Genomic DNA, 23,155 nt, shown 5'->3' on the forward strand with positions numbered 1-23,155 from the left:
CCTTCCGGTATGGACACCTGAACTATAATATTTGATGTCCCTCTATAAGCTAGGGCATCGGGTACCGCTCCAGCACTCTGGGCATCGGGTACCGCTCCAGCACTCTGGGCATCGGGTACCGCTCCAGCACTCTGGGCATCGGGTGCCGCTCCAGCACTCTGGGCATCGGGTGCCGCTCCAGCACTCTGGGCATCGGGTGCCGCTCCAGCACTCTGGGCATCGGGTACCGCTCCAGCACTCTGGGCATCGGGTACCGCACCAAGAACCTGAGCATCGGGCACCACTCCAGGACCCTGGGCTACGGGCACCACTCCAGGACCCTGGGCTACGGGCACCACTCCAGGACCCTGGGCTACGGGCACCACTCCAGGACCCTGGGCTACGGGCACCACTCCAGGACCCTGGGCTACGGGCACCACTCCAGGACCCTGGGCTACGGGCACCACTCCAGGGGCTTGCAACTCCGCTTCCACAGGAACCTCAAGAGAGGAGAAAAACATTCTTTTTTGATTCCTGAATCTATAATGGGGCTCCCTTGCCCAAGGACCCCAATTATAGGACAGAGAGCTTTTTAGTGTGGGTTGTGTGACAAGTACCTCTGCCACAGTAGAGACAGGAGTAGGTCTTGTATCCTGACTCAACTTGGCCAGAGGGCAAGACTCGTCACCACACTTTGGCTTGCGCAACTCACAGGTCTGCAGATAGTGGCCTAAACCCCCACAATATAGGCATAAGTTTAAGTTTCTGCGACGCAGACGCTCCTCTTCTGAGAGCCTGGGCCGCAGAAAACTTTTAAACCTTTTCTCTTCAATTAAACCAGAGGATTCTCTTGTCACCATACTGTGAACAAGAGTCTCTTTAGAGATAGATGTACTCTCAACGACTTCTGGCAAAATGAGCAAGATTTTAGTCAGAAGGTTTTGCAGTTGCTTTAGGGATTGCTGCAAAACTTCTAGTCGCTCTGGTCTCAAAGCACTGAATACAGAGTTCAGGGCTGCGAGAGATGCCTGCAGGGCTTGCATAGTAGACATAGGAGGATTTAAAACTAGACAGGACAAGACAAGGCAAGGCAAGGCAAGGCAAGACTAAATTTTGCTAAACAAAACAAGACTTTTTTTTTTTTTAAACACCGGACTGGATTCTAAACACCGGACTGGATTCTAAACACCGGACTGGATTCTAAACACCGGACTGGATTCTAAACACCGGATTCTAAACACTGGATTCTAAACACTGGATTCTAAACACTGGATTCTAAACACTGGACTGGATTCTAAACACCGGATTCTAGACAAGACTGGATTCTAACACCGGACTGGATTCTAACACCGGAAATCTAGACAGGACTGGATTCTAGACTAGACACTGGACTGGGCCAAAAAAGAAAAAAAAGTTTTATTTCTTTTTTGTGGTATGGCTGGTGATAATGTTAGGTTCCTGGTGCTCAGAACAAGGGAGATGTTATGAAGCGAGTCCAGAGCACCAGGACGTAATGCTGGGAAAGGGGAATGGAAAGGGAATAGCCCCTGGCGCCCTATCTCCGTTGTCTCACCCGTGCTGTCAGTACACTCTTGCGAGACTATGGTTGCTTGAGCCCATGGCAGCCGCGTTTGAAGGGCGGATTACGTCTGCCCAACTTCGATGCCCCCTCAGGTCTTAATGAGAGACAAAGAGTGAACCGAGACAGGGTGATAACAAGGGGCCCTCTGACTAAACAACAAGGCCAGGGGCTACTAACAAACCTAAAACCAAAGTATGTGCGGCTTGCCGCCAAAGGAAAAGAACAACAAAGGAAATGCTGACCACACGCCGACAATACTTTTGTGTACCGGCGGTGACAGCATAAGCAGAACCATCTGCAAAACACCAGTGACAGAAATAATAAGGGAACACAGCGGCCTAAGCCAACGGACGCGGCCGTGCCGCTACTCACGGAACCGGTACGAATACTGGCAAACGGACAGGAACTCCCAATGCTGCTGACACAGACTCTCAGAACTGGAGGACAGGCAGAATCCCAAACGACAGACCGGTGGACACCAAGAAGCCAGAAACTTGCACAGGCAAAGGTACTGGACCTCAGGACAGGAACGCCTCACGGCAGGACACGGGATCAGACATAGGAATCGACACAGGGACTGACACAGGAATCGACACAGGAAGCTCAGGAACTAGCAGGAACCAAGCTCAGAACTCAAGCAGACTGAAAACCCAGGAATTATCACCAGCATCTGTGAATTGCAAACAGCCAGCATATAACAGAGAGGCCTAATTAGTAATCCCATGCAGCTGCCTTGTTGCATGATTCCAACTGACCAGATGCAATTAGCAGCCAGGTGAGGCTGAACACAAGGGAACAAGCTGCAATTACACAGACTCACCAGCGGCAGCAGACAAGAGGATTCTAAAACAGAGCAACAGGAAATCCTGGCATGCAAGACAACTTTATAAACATAAAATAGGAATGAACCACTACCTGTGGTTCATAACAGTATCCCCTCCTTAAGGGTGAGCTCCGAGCACCCCATGACACCTACGGGGAACATAAACAGAAGTATAACATGAAATACAAAACAAAACTGCAAAACAGGAATGAGCCTCAGCCGTGGCTCATAACACCCACGGCACCTGCGGACCCCTACCCCACCCCCCGCCCCATCCCATCCCACAGCACCTCCGGAACCCTTCACCCATCCGCAACATCCCCACACCTGCCCCGCTCCCACCCGTGGCACCCCTGCCCCTCCCCCACCTGCAGTGCCTCCGGACCCCTCCCCCATCTGCAGCCCCCACTCCTCTTCCCCTCCCCCACCCGCAGCACTTCCCGACCCTTCCCCATCCGGGCCCCCCCCACTTCCACCCCCCCTCCACCCGCTGCATCTACAGACACCCTCCCCCATCCGCAGTGCCCCCCACACCCGCTACATTCTGTACATTGTGCCCTGCAGGTGCTGTTCACGCCGTCGCAAGGGGCTGCGCCTCCTTCACCATCGCACGCCCTTTCATTGTGCAATATTTAACCACTAACAAAGGAATGCAGGTAATACTCCATATAATACAAATATTGAACCCCAGAAAGGCATGCAAGGGTTAAGGGGGCGTAGCCCCTTGCGACGGTGTGAAGAGCGCCCGTAGGGCGCGATGAAGCACCTAGTATATTAATATTAATGATGTGCACCTGAAATTTTTTCGGGTTTTGTGTTTTGGTTTTGGGTTCGGTTCCGTGGCCGTGTTTTGGGTTCGAACGCGTTTTGGCAAAACCTCCCCGAATTTTTTTTGTCGGATTCGGGTGTGTTTTGGATTCGGGTGTTTTTTAAAAAAAAAAAACCTAAAAAACAGCTTAAATCATAGAATTTTGGGGTCATTCTGATCCCATAGTATTATTAACCTCAATAACCATAATTTCCACTCATTTTCAGTCTATTCTGAACACCTCACACCTCACAATATTATTTTTAGTCCTAAAATTTGCACCGAGGTCGCTGGATGGCTAAGCTAAGCGACACAAGTGGCCGACACAAACACCTGGCCCATCTAGGAGTGGCACTGCAGTGTCAGGCAGGATGGCACTTAAAAAAATAGTCCCCAAACAGCACATGATGCAAAGAAAAAAAGAGCTGCACCAAAGTCGTTGTGTGACTAAGCTAAGCGACCCAAGTGGCCGACACAAACACCTGGCCCATCTAGGAGTGGCACTGCAGTGTCACGCAGGATGGCCCTTCCAAAAAATACTCCCCAACCAGCACATGACGCAAAGAAAAAAAGAGGCGCAATGAGGTAGCTGTGTGACGACTAAGCTAAGCGACCCTAGTGGCCGCCACAAACACCTGGCCCATCTAGGAGTGGCACTGCAGTGTCAGACAGGATGGCACTTAAAAAAATAGTCCCCAAACAGCACATGAGGCAAAGAAAAAAAGAGCTGCACCAAAGTCGTTGTGTGACTAAGCTAAGCGACCCAAGTGGCCGACACAAACACCTGGCCCATCTAGGAGTGGCACTGCAGTGTCACGCAGGATGGCCCTTCCAAAAAATACTCCCCAAACAGCACATGACGCAAAGAAAAAAAGAGGCGCAATGAGGTAGCTGTGTGACGACTTTGCTAAGCGACCCTAGTGGCCGACACAAACACCTGGCCCATCTAGGAGTGGCACTGCAGTGTCACGTAGGATGGCCCTTCCAAAAAATACTCCCCAAACAGCACATGACGCAAAGAAAAAAAGAGGCGCAAGCTCTTCCCGTCCAGTGTTGGGAAGGTCAGGCATCGCAACCGACACAATTGGACTCTCCTTTGGGATTTGTGATTTCGAAGAACGCACAGTTCTCTGCTGTGCTTTTGCCGCAAGTCTTTTCTTTTTTCTAGCGAGAGGATGAGTGCCTCCATCCTCATGTGAAGCTGAACCACTAGCCATGAACATAGGCCAGGGCCTCAGCCGTTCCTTGCCACTCCGTGTCGTAAATGGCATATTGGCAAGTTTACGCTTCTCCTCAGACGCTTTTAATTTTGATTTTTGGGTAATTTTTTTACTGATCTTTTGTGTTTTGGATTTTACATGCTCTGTACTATGACATTGGGCATCGGCCTTGGCAGACGACGTTGATGGCATTTCATCGTCTCGGCCATGACTAGTGGCAGCAGCTTCAGCACGAGGTGGAAGTGGATCTTGATCTTTCCCTATTTTTTTAACCTCCACATTTTTGTTCTCCATATTTTAATGCGCACAACTAAAAGCCACCACAGGTATACAATGTAGATGGATGGATAGTAAGTATAGTATTATATTACTTATGGACGACGAGTGCACTGACGACACAGAGGTAGGTACAGCCGTGGCCTACCGTACTGCTTATATATATAATATACTGTATATAACGGACCTGGTGGACACTGTCAGCAGACTGCTAAACTAGTATGAAGAAAAAAAAAAACCACCACAGTTAGGTAAACAATAATGTAGATGGATGGATGGATAGTATAGTATTATATTACTTATGGAGGACGAGTGCACTGACGACACAGAGGTAGGTACAGCCGTGGCCTACCGTACTGCTTATATATATAATATACTGTATATAACGGACCTGGTGGACACTGTCAGCAGACTGCTAAACTAGTATGAAGAAAAAAAAAAAGCCACCACAGGAGTGTTTTTCAGGCAGACAAACGTATACTGGACTGGTGGTCACTGTCAGCAAAACTGTGCACTGTACTCCTGCTATAACTGCTCCCCAGTCCCCACAATTAGGCAGTGTGAGCAGTGCACTCAGCACAGATATATCATGCAGCAGTGCAGCACACTGAGCACAGATATGGTGGAGCGTTTTTTTTAAGGCAGAGAAAAAAAGGATTAAACTAACTGACTGGTGGTAAACCCTGCACTGTACTCCCTAACAGCTGCTCCCCGTCCCCAATCCTCCCCACATAACTAAGTCACTCAGTTTACTCTGTTCTTTTCTAATATAACGGAGAGGACGCCAGCCACGTCCTCTCCCTATCAATCTCAATGCACGTGTGAAAATGGCGGCGACGCGCGGCTCCTTATATAGAATCCGAATCTCGCGAGAATCCGACAGCGGGATGATGACGTTCGGGCGGGTCGGATCCCGAGGATCCGAACCCGCTCATCACTAATTAATATAGGAGGAGTACAGTGCAGAGTTTTGCTGATCAGTGACCACCAGTTTTATCCGTTCTCTGCCTGAAAAAAACGCTCCTTATCTGTGCTCAGTGTGCTGCATATATCTGTGCTCACACTGCTTAATTGTGGGGACTGGGGAGCAGCTGTATTATATAGGAGAAGTACAGTGCAGAGTTTTGCTGACAGTGACCACCAGTCTACGTTGTCTGCCTGAAAAACACTCCATATCTGTGCTCAGTGTGCTGCATATATCTGTGCTCACACTGCTTTATTGTGGGGACTGGGGACCACCAGTATAATATTATATAGGACGAGTACAGTGCAGAGTTTTGCTGACCAGTGACCACCAGTATACGTTGTCTGCCTGAAAAACACTCCATATCTGTGCTGCATTGTGTAGTATATAGTAGTACAGTGCATTATTTTGCTGACCACCAGTATATAATATATAGGAGTACGGTACAGAAGGCCACTGCTGTACCTACCTCTGTGTCGTCAAGTATGCTATCCATCCATACCTGTGGTGCATTTCAGTTTTGCACAGTTTGCTGACCACCAGTATATAATATATAGCATTACGGTACAGTAGGCCACTGCTGTACCTACCTCTGTGTCGTCAAGTATACTATCCATCCATACCTGTGGTGCATTTCAGTTTTGCACAGTTTGCTGACCACCAGTATATAATATATAGCATTAGGGTACAGTAGGCCACTGCTGTACCTACCTCTGTGTCGTCAAGTATACTATCCATCTAGATTCTATACCTGTGGTGCATTTCAGTTGTGAAGTTTGCTGACACAGTGACTACCAGTATATATAGCAGTACGGTACGGAAGGCCACTGCTGTACCTACCTCTGTGTCGTCAAGTATACTATCCATCTAGATTCTATACCTGTGGTGCATTTCAGTTGTGCAGTTTGCTGACACAGTGACCACCAGTATATATAGCAGTACGGTACGGAAGGCCACTGCTGTACCTACCTCTATGTCGTCAAGTATACTATCCATCTACATTCTATACCTGTGGTGCATTTTAGTTTGCAGTTTGCTGACAGTGACCACCAGTATATATAGCAGTACGGTACGGAAGGCCACTGCTGTACCTACCTCTTTTTTGTCGTCAAGTATACTATCCATCTAGATTCTATACCTGTGGTGCATTTCAGTTGTGCAGTTTGCTGACACAGTGACCACCAGTATATATAGCAGTACGGTACGGAAGGCCACTGCTGTACCTACCTCTGTGTCGTCAAGTATACTATCCATCTAGATTCTATACCTGTGGTGCATTTCAGTTGTGCAGTTTGCTGACACAGTGACCACCAGTATATATACCAGTACGGTACGGAAGGCCACTGCTGTACCTACCTCTGTGTCGTCAAGTATACTATCCATCTAGATTCTATACCTGTGGTGCATTTTAGTTGTGCAGTTTGCTGACACAGTGACCACCAGTATATATAGTAGTACGGTACGGAAGGCCACTGCTGTACCTACCTCTGTGTCGTCAAGTATACTATCCATCTACATTCTATACCTGTGGTGCATTTTAGTTTTGCAGTTTGCTGACACAGTGACCACCAGTATATATAGCAGTACGGTACGGAAGGCCACTGCTGTACATACCTCTCTATCGTCAAGTATACTATCCATCTAGATTCTATACCTGTGGTGCATTTCAGTTGTGCAGTTTGCTGACACAGTGACCACCAGTATATATAGCAGTACGGTACGGAAGGCCACTGCTGTACCTACCTCTGTGTCGTCAAGTATACTATCCATCTACATTCTATACCTGTGGTGCATTTCAGTTGTGCACAGTATATATAGTAATAGGCCATTGCTATTGATACTGGCATATAATTCCACACATTAAAAAATGGAGAACAAAAAGATCCACTTCCACCTCGTGCTGAAGCTGCTGCCACTAGTCATGGCCGAGACGATGAAATGCCATCAACGTCGTCTGCCAAGGCCGATGCCCAATGTCATAGTAGAGAGCATGTAAAATCCAAAAAACAAAAGTTCAGTAAAATGACCCAAAAATCAAAATTGAAAGCGTCTGATGAGAAGCGTAAACTTGCCAATATGCCATTTACGACATGGAGTGGCAAGGAACGGCTGAGGCCCTGGCCTATGTTCATAGCTAGTGGTTCAGATTCACATGAGGATGGAAGCACTCATCCTCTCGCTAGAAAAATGAAAAGACTTAAGCTGGCAAAAGCACAGCAAAGAACTGTGCGTTCTTCTAAATCACAAATCCCCAAGGAGAGTCCAATTGTGTCGGTTGCGATGCCTGACCTTCCAAACACTGGACGGGAAGAGCTTGCGCCTTCCACCATTTGCACGCCCCCTGCAAGTGCTGGAAGGAGCACCCGCAGTCCAGTTCCTGATAGTCAAATTGAAGATGTCACTGTTGAAGTACACCAGGATGAGGATATGGGTGTTGCTGGCGCTGGGGAGGAAATTGACAAGGAGGATTCTGATGGTGAGGTGGTTTGTTTAAGTCAGGCACCCGGGGAGACACCTGTTGTCCGTGGGACGAATATGGCCATTGACATGCCTGGTCAAAATACAAAAAAAAACAGCTCTTCGGTGTGGAATTATTTCAACACAAATGCGGACAACAGGTGTCAAGCCGTGTGTTGCCTTTGTCAAGCTGTAATAAGTAGGGGTAAGGATGTTAACCACCTAGGAACATCCTCCCTTATACGTCACCTGGACCGCATTCATCAGAAGTCAGTGACAAGTTCAAAAACTTTGGGTGACAGCGGAAGGAGTCCACTGACAACTAAATCCCTTCCTCTTGTAACCAAGCTCCTGCAAACCACACCACCAACTCCCTCAGTGTCAATTTCCTCCTTACCCAGGAAAGCCAATAGTCCTGCAGGCCATGTCACTGGCAAGTCTGACGAGTCCTCTCCTGCCTGGGATTCCTCCGATGCATCCTTGAGTGTAACGCCTACTGCTGCTGGCGCTGCTGTTGTTGCTGCTGGGAGTCGATCGTCATCCCAGAGGGGAAGTCGGAAGACCACTTGTACTACTTCCAGTAAGCAATTGACTGTCCAACAGTCCTTTGCGAGGAAGATGAAATATCACAGCAGTCATCCTGCTGCAAAGCAGATAACTCAGGCCTTGGCAGCCTGGGTGGTGAGAAACGTGGTTCCGGTATCCACCGTTAATTCAGAGGCAACTAGAGACTTGATTGAGGTACTGTGTCCCCGGTACCAAATACCATCTAGGTTCCATTTCTCTAGGCAGGCGATACCGAAAATGTACACAGACCTCAGAAAAAGAGTCAAAAGTGTCCTAAAAAATGCAGTTGTACCCAATATCCACTTAACCACGGACATGTGGACAAGTGGAGCAGGGCAGACTCAGGACTATATGACTGTGATAGCCCACTGGGTAGATGTATGGACTCCCGCAGCAAGAACAGCAGCGGCGGCACCAGTAGCAGCATCTCGCAAACGCCAACTCGTTCCTAGGCAGGCTACGCTTTGTATCACCGCTTTCCAGAAGAGGCACACAGCTGACAACCTCTTACGGAAACTGAGGAAGATCATCGCAGAATGGCTTACCCCAATTGGACTCTCCTGGGGATTTGTGACATCGGACAACGCCAGCAATATTGTGCGTGCATTACATCTGGGCAAATTCCAGCACGTCCCATGTTTTGCGCATACATTGAATTTGGTGGTGCAGAATTATTTAAAAAACGACAGGGGCGTGCAAGAGATGCTGTCGGTGGCCCGAAGAATTGCGGGCCACTTTTCGGCATTCAGCCACCGCGTGCCGAAGACTGGAGCACCACCAAACATTCCTGAACCTGCCCTACCATCATCTGAAGCAAGAGGTGGTAACGAGGTGGAATTCAACCCTCTATATGCTTCAGAGGATGGAGGAGCAGCAAAAGGCCATTCAAGCCTATACATCTACCCACGATATAGGCAAAGGATGGGGAATGCACCTGACTCAAGCGCAGTGGAGAATGATTTCAACGTTGTGCAAGGTTCTGCAACCCTTTGAACTTGCCACACGTGAAGTCAGTTCAGACACTGCCAGCCTGAGTCAGGTCATTCCCCTCATCAGGCTTTTGCAGAAGAAGCTGGAGACATTGAAGGAGGAGCTAAAACAGAGCGATTCCGCTAGGCATGTGGGACTTGTGGATGGAGCCCTTAATTCGCTTAACAAGGATTCACGGGTGGTCAATCTGTTGAAATCAGAGCACTACATTTTGGCCACCGTGCTCGATCCTAGATTTAAAACCTACGTTGTATTTCTCTTTCCGGCAGACACAAGTCTGCAGAGCTTCAAAGACCTGCTGGTGAGAAAATTGTCAAGTCAAGCGGAACGTGACCCGTCAACATCTCCTCCTTCACATTCTCCCGCAACTGGGGGTGTGAGGAAAAGGCTAAGAATTCCGAGCCCAACCGCTGGCGGTGATGCAGGGCAGTCTGGAGCGAGTGCTGACATCTGGTCCGGACTGAAGGACCTGCCAACGATTACTGACATGTCGTCTACTGTCACTGCATATGATTCTCTCACCATTGAAAGAATGGTGGAGGATTATATGAGTGACCGCATCCAAGTAGGCACGTCAGACAGTCCGTACGTATACTGGCAGGAAAAAGAGGCAATTTGGAGGCCCTTGCACAAACTGGCTTTATTCTACCTAAGTTACCCTGCCTCCAGTGTGTACTCCGAAAGAGTGTTTAGTGTAGCCGCTCACCTTGTCAGCAATCGGCGTACGAGGTTACTTACAGAAAATGTGGAGAAGATGATGTTCATCAAAATGAATTCTAATCAATTCCTCCGTGGAGACATTCACCAGCAGCAATTGCCTCCACAAAGTACACAGGGACCTGAGATGGTGGATTCCAGTGGGGACGAATTAATAATCTGTGAGGAGGGGGATGTACACAGTGAAAGGGGTGAGGAATCGGAGGATGATGATGAGGTGGACATCTTGCCTCTGTAGAGCCAGTTTGTGCAAGGAGAGATTGATTGCTTCTTTTTTTGGTGGGGGCCCAAACCAACCAGTCATTTCAGTCACAGTCGTGTGGCAGACCCTGTCGCTGAAATGATGGGTTCGTTAAAGTGTGCATGTCCTGTTGTTTATACAACATAAGGGTGGGTGGGAGGGCCCAAGGACAATTCCATCTTGCATCTCTTTTTTCTTTCATTTTTCTTTGCATCATGTGCTGTTTGGGGACTATTTTTTTGAAGTGCCATCCTGCCTGACACTGCAGTGCCACTCCTAGATGGGCTAGGTGTTTGTGTCGGCCACTTGTGTCGCTTAGCTTAGTCACACAGCGACCTTGGTGCGCCTCTTTTTTTCTTTGCATCATGTGCTGTTTGGGGACAATTTTTTTGAAGTGCCATCCTGTCTGACACTGCAGTGCCACTCCTAGATGGGCCAGGTGTTTGTGTCGGCCACTTGTGTCGCTTAGCTTAGCCATCCAGCGACCTCGGTGCAAATTTTAGGACTAAAAATAATATTGTGAGGTGTGAGGTGTTCAGAATAGACTGGAAATTAGAGATGAGCGCCTGAAATTTTTCGGGTTTTGTGTTTTGGTTTTGGGTTCGGTTCCGCGGCCGTGTTTTGAGTTCGACCGCGTTTTGGCAAAACCTCACCGAATTTTTTTTGTCGGATTCGGGTGTGTTTTGGATTCGGGTGTTTTTTTAAAAAAACACTAAAAAACAGCTTAAATCATAGAATTTGGGGGTCATTTTGATCCCATATTATTATTAACCTCAAAAACCATAATTTCCACTCATTTTCAGTCTATTCTGAATACCTCACACCTCACAATATTATTTTTAGTCCTAAAATTTGCACCAAGGTCGCTGGATGACTAAGCTAAGCGACACTAGTGGCCGACACAAACACCTGGCCCATCTAGGAGTGGCACTGCAGTGTCACGCAGGATGTCCCTTCCAAAAAACCCTCCCCAATCAGCACATGACGCAAAGAAAAAAAGAGGCGCAATGAGGTAGCTGACTGTGTGAGTAAGATAAGCGACCCTAGTGGCCGACACAAACACCGGGCCCATTTAGGAGTGGCACTGCAGTGTCACGCAGGATGTCCCTTCCAAAAAACCCTCCCCAATCAGCACATGACGCAAAGAAAAAAAGAGGCGCAATGAGGTAGCTGACTGTGTGAGTAAGATTAGCGACCCTAGTGGCCGACACAAACACCGGGCCCATTTAGGAGTGGCACTGCAGTGTCACGCAGGATGTCCCTTCCAAAAAACCCTCCCCAATCAGCACATGACGCAAAGAAAAAAAGAGGCGCAATGAGGTAGCTGACTGTGTGAGTAAGATTAGCGACCCTAGTGGCCGACACAAACACCGGGCCCATTTAGGAGTGGCACTGCAGTGTCACGCAGGATGTCCCTTCCAAAAAACCCTCCCCAATCAGCACATGACGCAAAGAAAAAAAGAGGCGCAATGAGGTAGCTGACTGTGTGAGTAAGATTAGCGACCCTAGTGGCCGACACAAACACCGGGCCCATTTAGGAGTGGCACTGCAGTGTCACGCAGGATGTCCCTTCCAAAAAACCCTCCCCAATCAGCACATGACGCAAAGAAAAAAAGAGGCACAATGAGGTAGCTGACTGTGTGAGTAAGATTAGCGACCCTAGTGGCCGACACAAACACCGGGCCCATTTAGGAGTGGCACTGCAGTGTCACGCAGGATGTCCCTTCCAAAAAACCCTCCCCAATCAGCACATGACGCAAAGAAAAAAAGAGGCGCAATGAGGTAGCTGACTGTGTGAGTAAGATTAGCGACCCTAGTGGCCGACACAAACACCGGGCCCATTTAGGAGTGGCACTGCAGTGTCACGCAGGATGTCCCTTCCAAAAAACCCTCCCCAAACAGCACATGACGCAAAGAAAAAGAAAAGAAAAAAGAGGTGCAAGATGGAATTGTCCTTGGGCCCTCCCACCCACCCTTATGTTGTATAAACAAAACAGGACATGCACACTTTAACCAACCCATCATTTCAGTGACAGGGTCTGCCACACGACTGTGACTGATATGACGGGTTGGTTTGGACCCCCCCCAAAAAAGAAGCAATTAATCTCTCCTTGCACAAACTGGCTCTACAGAGGCAAGATGTCCACCTCATCATCACCCTCCGATATATCACCGTGTACATCCCCCTCCTCACAGATTATCAATTCGTCCCCACTGGAATCCACCATCTCAGCTCCCTGTGTACTTTGTGGAGGCAATTGCTGCTGGTCAATGTCTCCGCGGAGGAATTGATTATAATTCATTTTAATGAACATCATCTTCTCCACATTTTCTGGATGTAACCTCGTACGCCGATTGCTGACAAGGTGAGCGGCGGCACTAAACACTCTTTCGGAGTACACACTTGTGGGAGGGCAACTTAGGTAGAATAAAGCCAGTTTGTGCAAGGGCCTCCAAATTGCCTCTTTTTCCTGCCAGTATAAGTACGGACTGTGTGACGTGCCTACTTGGATGCGGTCACTCATATAATCCTCCACCATTCTTTCAATGGGGAGAGAATCATATGCAGTGACAGTAGACGACATGTCCGTAATCGTTGTCAGGGCCTTCAGTCCGGACCAGATGTCAGCATCAGCAGTCGCTCCAGACTGCCCTGCATCACCGCCAGCGGGTGGGCTCGGAATTCTTAGCCTTTTCCTCGCACCCCCAGTTGCGGGAGAATGTGAAGGAGGAGATGTTGACAGGTCGCGTTCCGCTTGACTTGACAATTTTCTCACCAGCAGGTCTTTCAACCCCAGCAGACTTGTGTCTGCCGGAAAGAGAGATCCAAGGTAGGCTTTAAATCTAGGATCGAGCACGGTGGCCAAAATGTAGTGCTCTGATTTCAACAGATTGACCACCCGTGAATCCTTGTTAAGCGAATTAAGGGCTCCATCCACAAGTCCCACATGCCTAGCGGAATCGCTCCGTGTTAGCTCCTCCTTCAATGTCTCCAGCTTCTTCTGCAAAAGCCTGATGAGGGGAATGACCTGACTCAGGCTGGCAGTGTCTGAACTGACTTCACGTGTGGCAAGTTCAAAGGGCATCAGAACCTTGCACAACGTTGAAATCATTCTCCACTGCGCTTGAGACAGGTGCATTCCACCTCCTATATCGTGCTCAATTGTATAGGCTTGAATGGCCTTTTGCTGCTCCTCCAACCTCTGAAGCATATAGAGGGTTGAATTCCACCTCGTTACCACTTCTTGCTTCAGATGATGGCAGGGCAGGTTCAGTAGTTTTTGGTGGTGCTCCAGTCTTCTGTACGTGGTGCCTGTACGCCGAAAGTGTCCCGCAATTTTTCTGGCCACCGACAGCATCTCTTGCACGCCCCTGTCGTTTTTTAAATAATTCTGCACCACCAAATTCAAGGTATGTGCAAAACATGGGACGTGCTGGAATTTGCCCATATTTAATGCACACACAATATTGCTGGCGTTGTCCGATGCCACAAATCCACAGGAGAGTCCAATTGGGGTAAGCCATTCCGCGATGATCTTCCTCAGTTGCCGTAAGAGGTTTTCAGCTGTGTGCGTATTCTGGAAACCGGTGATACAAAACGTAGCCTGCCTAGGAAAGAGTTGGCATTTGCGAGATGCTGCTACTGGTGCCGCCGCTGCTGTTCTTGCGGCGGGAGTCCATACATCTACCCAGTGGGCTGTCACAGTCATATAGTCCTGACCCTGCCCTGCTCCACTTGTCCACATGTCCGTGGTTAAGTGGACATTGGGTACAACTGCATTTTTTAGGACACTGGTGAGTCTTTTTCTGACGTCCGTGTACATTCTCGGTATCGCCTGCCTAGAGAAGTGGAACCTAGATGGTATTTGGTAACGGGGGCACACTGCCTCAATAAATTGTCTAGTTCCCTGTGAACTAACGGCGGATACCGGACGCACGTCTAACACCAACATAGTTGTCAAGGCCTCAGTTATCCGCTTTGCAGCAGGATGACTGCTGTGATATTTCATCTTCCTCGCAAAGGACTGTTGAACAGTCAATTGCTTACTGGAAGTAGTACAAGTGGGCTTACGACTTCCCCTCTGGGATGACCATCGACTCCCAGCAGCAACAACAGCAGCGCCAGCAGCAGTAGGCATTACACGCAAGGATGCATCGGAGGAATCCCAGGCAGGAGAGGACTCGTCAGAATTGCCAGTGACATTGCCTGCAGGACTATTGGCATTCCTGGGGAAGGAAGAAATTGACACTGAGGGAGTTGGTGGGGTGGTTTGCGTGAGCTTGGTTACAAGAGGAAGGGATTTACTGGTCAGTGGACTGCTTCCGCTGTCACCCAAAGTTTTTGAACTTGTCACTGACTTATTATGAATGCGCTGCAGGTGACGTATAAGGGAGGATGTTCCGAGGTGGTTAACGTCCTTACCCCTACTTATTACAGCTTGACAAAGGGAACACACGGCTTGACACCTGTTGTCCGCATTTCTGTTGAAATAGTTCCACACCGAAGAGCTGATTTTTTTGGTATTTTCACCTGGCATGTCAACGGCCATATTCCTCCCACGGACAACAGGTGTCTCCCCGGGTGCCCGACTTAAACAAACCACCTCACCATCAGAATCCTCCTGGTCAATTTCCTCCCCAGCGCCAGCAACACCCATATCCTCCTCATCCTGGTGTACTTCAACACTGACATCTTCAATCTGACTATCAGGAACTGGACTGCGGGTGCTCCTTCCAGCACTTGCAGGGGGCGTGCAAATGGTGGAAGGCGCATGCTCTTCACGTCCAGTGTTGGGAAGGTCAGGCATCGCAACCGACACAATTGGACTCTCCTTGTGGATTTGGGATTTCGAAGAACGCACAGTTCTTTGCGGTGCTACTGCTTTTGCCAGCTTGAGTCTTTTCATTTTTCTAGCGAGAGGCTGAGTGCCTCCATCCTCATGTGAAGCTGAACCACTAGCCATGAACATAGGCCAGGGCCTCAGCCGTTCCTTGCCACTCCGTGTGGTAAATGGCATATTGGCAAGTTTACGCTTCTCCTCCGACAATTTTATTTTAGGTTTTGGAGTCCTTTTTTTACTGATATTTGGTGTTTTGGATTTGACATGCTCTGTACTATGACATTGGGCATCGGCCTTGGCAGACGACGTTGCTGGCATTTCATCGTCTCGGCCATGACTAGTGGCAGCAGCTTCAGCACGAGGTGGAAGTGGATCTTGATCTTTCCCTAATTTTGGAACCTCAACATTTTTGTTCTCCATATTTTAATAGGCACAACTAAAAGGCACCTCAGGTAAACAATGGAGATGGATGGATACTAGTATACAATTATGGACGGACTGCCGAGTGCCGACACAGAGGTAGCTACAGCCGTGAACTACCGTACTGTGTCTGCTGCTAATATAGACTGGTTGATAAAGAGATGTCGTAGTATGTATGTATGAAGAAGAAAGAAAAAAAAACCACGGTTAGGTGGTATACAATTATGGACGGACTGCCGAGTGCCGACACAGAGGTAGCTACAGCCGTGAACTACCGTACTGTGTCTGCTGCTAATATAGACTGGTTGATAAAGAGATGTCGTAGTATGTATGTATGAAGAAGAAAGAAAAAAAAAACACGGTTAGGTGGTATACAATTATGGACGGACTGCCGAGTGCCGACACAGAGGTAGCCACAGCCGTGAACTACCGTACTGTACTGTGTCTGCTGCTAATATAGACTGGTTGATAAAGAGATGTAGTAGTATGTATGTATAAAGAAGAAAGAAAAAAAAACCACGGGTAGGTGGTATACAATTATGGACGGACTGCCGAGTGCCGACACAGAGGTAGCCACAGCCGTGAACTACCGTACTGTACTGTGTCTGCTGCTAATATAGACTGGTTGATAAAGAGATGTCGTAGTATGTATGTATGAAGAAGAAAGAAAAAAAAACCACGGTTAGGTGGTATACAATTATGGACGGACTGCCGAGTGCCGACACAGAGGTAGCCACAGCCGTGAACTACCGTACTGTACTGTGTCTGCTGCTAATATAGACTGGTTGATAAAGAGATGTCGTAGTATGTATGTATAAAGAAGAAAGAAAAAAAAACCACGGTTAGGTGGTATACAATTATGGACGGACTGCCGAGTGCCGACACAGAGGTAGCCACAGCCGTGAACTACCGTACTGTACTGTGTCTGCTGCTAATATAGACTGGTTGATAAAGAGATGTCGTAGTATGTATGTATGAAGAAGAAAGAAAAAAAAACCACGGTTAGGTGGTATACAATTATGGACGGACTGCCGAGTGCCGACACAGAGGTAGCCACAGCCGTGAACTACCGTACTGTACTGTGTCTGCTGCTAATATAGACTGGTTGATAAAGAGATGTCGTAGTATGTATGTATAAAGAAGAAAGAAAAAAAAACCACGGTTAGGTGGTATACAATTATGGACGGACTGCCGAGTGCCGACACAGAGGTAGCCACAGCCGTGAACTACCGTACTGTACTGTGTCTGCTGCTAATATAGACTGGTTGATAAAGAGATGTAGTAGTATGTATGTATAAAGAAGAAAGAAAAAAAAACCACGGGTAGGTGGTATACAATTATGGATGGACTGCCGAGTGCCGACACAGAGGTAGCTACAGCCGTGAACTACCGTACTGTGTCTGCTGCGACTGGATGATAAATAATGATATAAAAAATATATATATATCACTACTGCAGCCGGACAGGTATATATATTATATAATGACGGACCTGCTGGACACTGTCTGTCAGCAGAATGAGTTTTTTATAGAATTAAAAAAAAAACACCACACAAGTGAAGTCACACGACGAGTGTTTAACTTTTTCAGGCAATCACAATATAGTATACTACTAACTATACTGGTGGTCAGTGTGGTCAGGTCACTGGTCAGTCACACTGGCAGTGGCACTCCTGCAGCAAAAGTGTGCACTGTTTAATTTTAATATAATATGTACTCCTGGCTCCTGCTATAACCTATAACTGGCACTGCAGTGCTCCCCAGTCTCCCCCACAATTATAAGCTGTGTGAGCTGAGCACAGTCAGATATATAATATATACATAGATGATGCAGCACACTGGGCTGAGCAGTGCACACAGATATGGTATGTGACTGTCTTGTACTCCTGGCTCCTGCTATAACCTATAACTGGCACTGCAGTGCTCCCCAGTCTCCCCCACAATTATAAGCTGTGTGAGCTGAGCACAGTCAGATATATAATATATACATAGATGATGCAGGCATGCAGCACACTGGGCTGAGCAGTGCACACAGATATGGTATGTGACTGAGTCACTGTGTGTACCGTTTTTTTCAGGCAGAGAACGGATATATTAAATAAAACAACTGCACTGCTGGTGGTCACTGTGGTCAGTCACTAAACTCTGCACTCTCTTCTACAGTATCAGCCTCAGGTCAATCTCTCTCTCTCTCTCCTAATCTAAATGGAGAGGACGCCAGCCACGTCCTCTCCCTATCAATCTCAATGCACGTGTGAAAATGGCGGCGACGCGCGGCTCCTTACATAGAATCCGAGTCTCGCGAGAATCCGACAGCGTCATGATGACGTTCGGGCGCGCTCGGGTTAACCGAGCAAGGCGGGAAGATCCGAGTCGCTCGGACCCGTGAAAAAAAACATGAAGTTCGTGCAGGTTCGGATTCAGAGAAACCGAACCCGCTCATCTCTACTGGAAATGAGTGGAAATTATGGTTATTGAGGTTAATAATACTATGGGATCAAAATGACCCCCAAATTCTATGATTTAAGCTGTTTTTTAGTTGTTGTTTTTTTAAAAAACACCCGAATCCAAAACACACCCGAATTCGACAAAAAAATTTCGGTGAGGTTTTGCCAAAACGCGTCCGAATCCAAAACACGGCCGCGGAACCGAATCCAAAACCAAAACACAAAACCCAAAAAATGTCCGGTGCACATCTCTAGTCAGAACTGACACTGTGCCAAAATCGCACATAGTATCGCACAGTCATTATGTGCTTGCGATACCGACCTAGCCCCTGTCGCATAGTGAGAATCGGGGTTAGCCCGAATCTCAACGTGTATATGCACCTTGACTCTACAGTGTGGGCTGGGTGCCAGGGAGAGCTGCAGTATCCGGAAAGTTATTCCCAGCGGCGGATTGGCATGCCGAGACGCCGAACCGGATTCTGTTTGGTCGGTCCGGTCATCCCCTCATTGGCTGTTCGCTACCCCCATGCAGGCCGCCAGCCACGATCGGGGCAGCGTTCACTGAAAGCTTCTGCGCATGCACAGAAGCTCAGTAAAGCAACCCATCCTCCCCATAATGCATAGTATTCTGAGCCGTCAGTCACTACTGACGGCTCAGCCTCCCTTCCAGACACATCACGTGTTCCGCCTCCCCTCCTATCCCGGCGCGTCACAGCAAGCACACTGCACAATGGACTCGTGGCTGCTGCAGCTAGCATGCAAAGCAGGAGCTAGCAACCAGCAAATACTGACTGCGTCACACACCAGTTGTGTGACAGTCAGTAAGTACTGTACAACTAACTGGTGCAATATGTGTAACATCTAACTGGTGCAATATGTATAATGTGCTTTACATGGTGCAATGTGTATAATGTGCTTTACCTGGTGCAATGTGTATAATGTGCTCTGCTTGGCGCAAAGTGTATAACGTGCTCTGCCTGGTGCAAAGTGTATAACGTGCTGTACCTGGCGCAAAGTGTACAACGTGCTCTGCCTGGCACAAAGTGTATAAGGTACTCTACCTGGTGCAATGTGTATAAAGGGGGTCATTCCGACCCGATCGCTCGCTGCAGTTTGTTGCAGCGCAGCGATCAGGTTGGAACTGCGCATGCGCCGGAGTGCGCCGGCACCGCAGTGCGCTGGCGCATGGCAGCTGTCGTTGCCTAGCGATCGCCTCAGCGGCGGAGGCGGTCGCTGGGCGGGAGGGAGCTGGACGGCGCCTATTCTTGAAGTGCAAAGGCATCGCCGCTGTGCGATGCTTTTGCACTTCTGCGGGGAAGGGGGGGGCGGCACTGACATGTAGGGCAGACTAGCCCTGTGCTGGGCGTCCCCCCGCATGTCAGTGTGAATGATCGTAGCTGTGCTAAATTTAGCACAGCTACGGTCAACTCGGAATAACCCCCTATGTGCTTTAACTGGTGCAATGTGTATAATGTGCTCTGCCTGGTGAAATATGTATAATGTACTTTACCTGGTGCAATGTGTAATAATGTGCTCTGCCTGGCGCAAAGTGTATAACGTGCTCTGCCTGGCACAAAGTGTATAATGTGCTCTGCCTGGCGCAAAGTGTATAACGTGCTCTGTCTGGCCCAAAGTGTATAACGTGCTCTACTTGGTGCAATGTGTATAATGTGCTTTACCTGGTGCAATGTGTATAATGTGCTCTGCCTGGCGCAAAGTGTATAACGCGTTCTTCCTGGTGCAATGTGTACAGTATAATATGCTTTACCTGGTGCAATGTGTATAACATGTTGTATCTGTCGCAAAGTGTATAACGTGCTCTGCCTGGCGCAAAGTATATAATGTGCTCTGACTGGCGCAAAGTGTAGAACGTGCTCTATCTGACGCAATATGTAGAATGTGCTCTATCTTACGCAATATGTATAACGTGCTCTACCTGGCGCAGTGTGTATAGGAGGTTCTACCTGGTGCAATGTGTATAAGCGGCACTACTGTGTTGTGTAATGTGAATTGGCACTATTATGTGTCCACGCCCTTCCCCATGAAGCCACACCCCTAAAATTTTGCAGCGTGCCTGCTGCGCGCACTTTACATACATACCTATACTCAGGCCTTCTGAGCAGTAATCCCGCCCACTTGACAGACTCCACCCCCACACACACAGACCCCCACCCCTATTAGGGCTGCTTCCATAAATTTCCCGGACTGGTTTTCGATCCCAATCTGCCCCTGCCTGCACCCCCATATTCTGTGGCCCTTCTGCATCGGGGTGCATCACCATACCCCCTGAGGCAGCCATGAAGCTGACCGACAACGTGCTGCACATCTTCTGGGTGGCAAAGGTTTTCCGCCGCGAGAACTCCGATAAGATCAACTGCTTTGACTTCAGTCCTGGCGGGGAGACAGTCATTTCCAGCTGCGACAATGACTCCATCATGCTGTACAACTGCCAGGAGGGCAAGCCCAAGGGGACGCTGTACAGCAAGAAGTACTGTGTGGATCTCATCCGATACACACATGCAGCAAATATAGCTCCAACAAAATTGATGATACCATCCGGTACCTCTCTCTTCATGATAATAACTATAGCCATTATTTCCCAGGCCACAATAAAAGGGCCGTTGTGTTATCTATGTCTCCGGTGGATGATGTGTTTATTTTTGGGTCCTTGGATAAAACTATCCGGCTGTGGGACCTCCGGTCTCCCAACTGTCAGGGTCTGATGCACTTACAGGGGAAGCTAGTGTGCTCATTTGATCCAATGGGTCTTATTTTTGCTGCAGGAGTTAATTCCAAGATGGTGAATCTGTATGATCTTCGCTCTTTTGATAAGGGTCCGTTTGCCACCTTTAAGATGAACTACGACCGCACCTGCGAATGGACGTCACTCAACTTTAGCAACAATGGTAAATTAATTCTCTCTACCAATGGCGGCTTCCTGAGGCTGGTTGATGCGCTTAAAGGGGCCGTGCTACACACCTTTGGGGGTTATAAAAAACAGTAAAACAGTCACACTAGAAGCTTCTTTCACCCCAGATTCTCAATTCATTATGATCGGGTCAGAAGATGGCAAGATCCATGTATGGAATGGAGAGAGCGGTATGAAAGTGGCCATACTGGATGGCAAGCACACCAGACCCATCACCTGTTTACAGTTCAATCCCAAGTTCATGACCTTTGCATTGCATTGGGGAAGCAGTAGGGAGATGAGCAATGAGGAGGAGGAGGAGGCACTTAACTAGCAGATGTGTATAATGGGCTCTACCAGGCGTAATGTATATATGGACTCTACCGGTGTAATGTGTAACATGTATAATGGGCTCTACCAGGCGTAATGTGTAACATGTGTAATGGACTCTACCAGGCGTAATGTGTAACGTGTAATGGGCTCTACCAGGCGTAATGTGTATAATGGGCTCTACCAGGCATAATGTGTATAATGGGCTATATCTGGCGTAATATGTATAATGGGCTCAACCTGGCATAATGTGTATAGGGGCTCTACCAGGTGTAATGTGTACAAGCGGCTCTACCAGGCATAATGTGTATAATGAGCTCCACTTACCATAATGTGTGTAATGGGCTCTACCTGGCATAATTTGTATAAGGGGCTCTACCAGGTGTAATGTGTACAAGCGGCTCTACCAGGCATAATGTGTATAATGAGCTCCACTTAGCATAATGTGTGTAATGGGCTCTACCTGGCATAATTTGTATAAGGGGCTCTACCAGGTGTAATGTGTACAAGGGGCCACTCCCAGCTGCTCCATAGAGTTCCATACAGGGGCAAAAGACCTGTCTAAGGTGGCCAGGAGCTAGGGGCGCCAAACTGATTTTATCTTGGCCCCACCCAACCAAAAAACGTTCTGACGCCCCTGCGTACAAACGAATAAGTATTACCTCTGAGAATGGGTAGGGGAATCTATTAAGTCATAAATTTGGATTTGCACCGCTTCCGGTTAAGATGGAATAAAATCACCCCATTTCTTGAGAAAGTTAAGCCTGCTCCGTAGGAAGTCAGAGATCACATCGTATCTATTGTAATATATATATCTCATTAAAAGTTAATCTACGTCTCTCAATGTCAGAGTGTGTTTAACTATCCAAGAGTTTAGTATAACCTTCTTTGCCACAGTTACAAGTCAGAAAAGGTACTAGAGGTTTTTTGGAAGTCTCCAAGTTGGCAAAGAGCAATGGCACAGGGTCTAAAGGGCCGTACAGACTGGGAGATGTGGAGGGAGATGTGTGCTGAGCGATCTAGCACAGACCACTCAGCACACATCTGTCCCCCCCGTTCAGCACAGCGCGATGTGCTCAGCGAGGATGGGGGCGGTGAAATGAGCGACCTGCTAGATTGTGCCTGCATGCAGGCCAATCTAGCACCGGCGATAGCGGCACGCGGGACCGCGCATCGCTGTCGCCGACACCCCTACACACGGAGCGATGTTCAGTTAATTTTAAGCAATCTAGTCAGTTTGCTTAGAAATTAGCTGAACATCGCTCCGTGTGTACCCCCTTAAGGACAGTGATAATGCAACAGTAGTATTTATATAATGTAAAATCTTATACCAGTACTTTTTGATATTTCCACAGGTCCATAAATTATGAAATTAAGATGCTGAGGAGGCACCGCATTTCGGGCGTCTGCCAGATTCCCCTTCTGCAAAATGTCTCCTCTGACCCTGTGACACATATGCTCTATGTATTGTCTTAATGTGAACCTCTTGTAGAACAGAGGCTGTACTGTACGGGGGGTTGTATCATAATATTTGAATAAAACATCTAAATGAGCCAAGGAAGGGATGTCTTTTTTCCATACTGTAT

The 23,155-nt window shown here is 48.1% G+C and overlaps 1 pseudogene; it reads left to right on the plus strand.

The window, feature by feature from the left end:
• Positions 1–20,628: 20,628 nt before the first annotated feature.
• Positions 20,629–23,117, plus strand: LOC134969993 (WD repeat-containing protein 82-like; annotated as a pseudogene).
• Positions 23,118–23,155: the final 38 nt, after the last annotated feature.

The sequence above is a fragment of the Pseudophryne corroboree genome, chromosome 11, assembly GCF_028390025.1.
Source record: "Pseudophryne corroboree isolate aPseCor3 chromosome 11, aPseCor3.hap2, whole genome shotgun sequence".
Classification (NCBI taxonomy): Eukaryota; Metazoa; Chordata; class Amphibia; order Anura; family Myobatrachidae; genus Pseudophryne; species Pseudophryne corroboree.